Source organism: Sciurus carolinensis, chromosome 12 (genome assembly GCF_902686445.1).
Source record: "Sciurus carolinensis chromosome 12, mSciCar1.2, whole genome shotgun sequence".
Classification (NCBI taxonomy): Eukaryota; Metazoa; Chordata; class Mammalia; order Rodentia; family Sciuridae; genus Sciurus; species Sciurus carolinensis.
In genome coordinates, this window is record NC_062224.1 from 13,703,968 (window position 1) to 13,704,654 (window position 687).

Sequence of the window (687 nt, forward strand, 5' to 3'; positions counted from 1 at the left end):
AAAATAAATAGTCAAAGAAGACTTACGACATCTTTGGTAGCATCTTACTTGTAGGACTCTGATATTTTAATAAGTTAAATATGCAAACATAATATTTATGCATAATATAATACTATTTTTCCTTGTTATGACATAAGACTTCAAAACTCCCCCAGACATGAACTCAGTATATGGAATAATGTGTATTCTGGATCTGGTTAAGTAATAATGATAATAATTTACACGTGATAACGTTTTCCATTTTATAAAATGCCTTTACACATCTTATCACATATTGTGCACATACACATACATCCCTAGGATATTAGAGGCATCTTACATTATTCTCACTTTACAGAGAGGGAAATGAAGGTTCTCATTAAAGAGTGAGTGAGAGGGCTGGGGATATAGCTCAGTTGGTAGAGTGCTTGCCTTGCAAGCACAAGGCCCTGGGTTCGATCCCCAGCACCGCCAAAAAAAAAAAAAAAAAAAAAAAAAAAAAGTGAGAGGCTAAAAAGAGTGAGTGAGAGGCTCTTGGAGAACAAAATGTTGCTCTAAGCGCACATGCATGAACTAGAAAACACAGCTCCTGCTGAGCTTTAGGCCACACAGCTCTTGTGAAGCATGGGTCTTTATCAGCTAGAACGTGGGTTATTCAAATATCACGGGAGATGTTCACCTACTTACCCCGTGACCTGTTAGAGAATC

The 687-nt window shown here is 37.3% G+C and overlaps 1 non-coding gene across 1 annotated transcript; it reads left to right on the forward strand.

Moving 5' to 3' along the window:
- Nucleotides 1–380: 380 nt before the first annotated feature.
- On the forward strand, nucleotides 381–453 carry Trnaa-ugc (transfer RNA alanine (anticodon UGC)). Its single transcript has one exon. It is a non-coding gene; the product is annotated as a tRNA-Ala (tRNA).
- The last annotated feature ends 234 nt before the right edge of the window (nucleotides 454–687 follow it).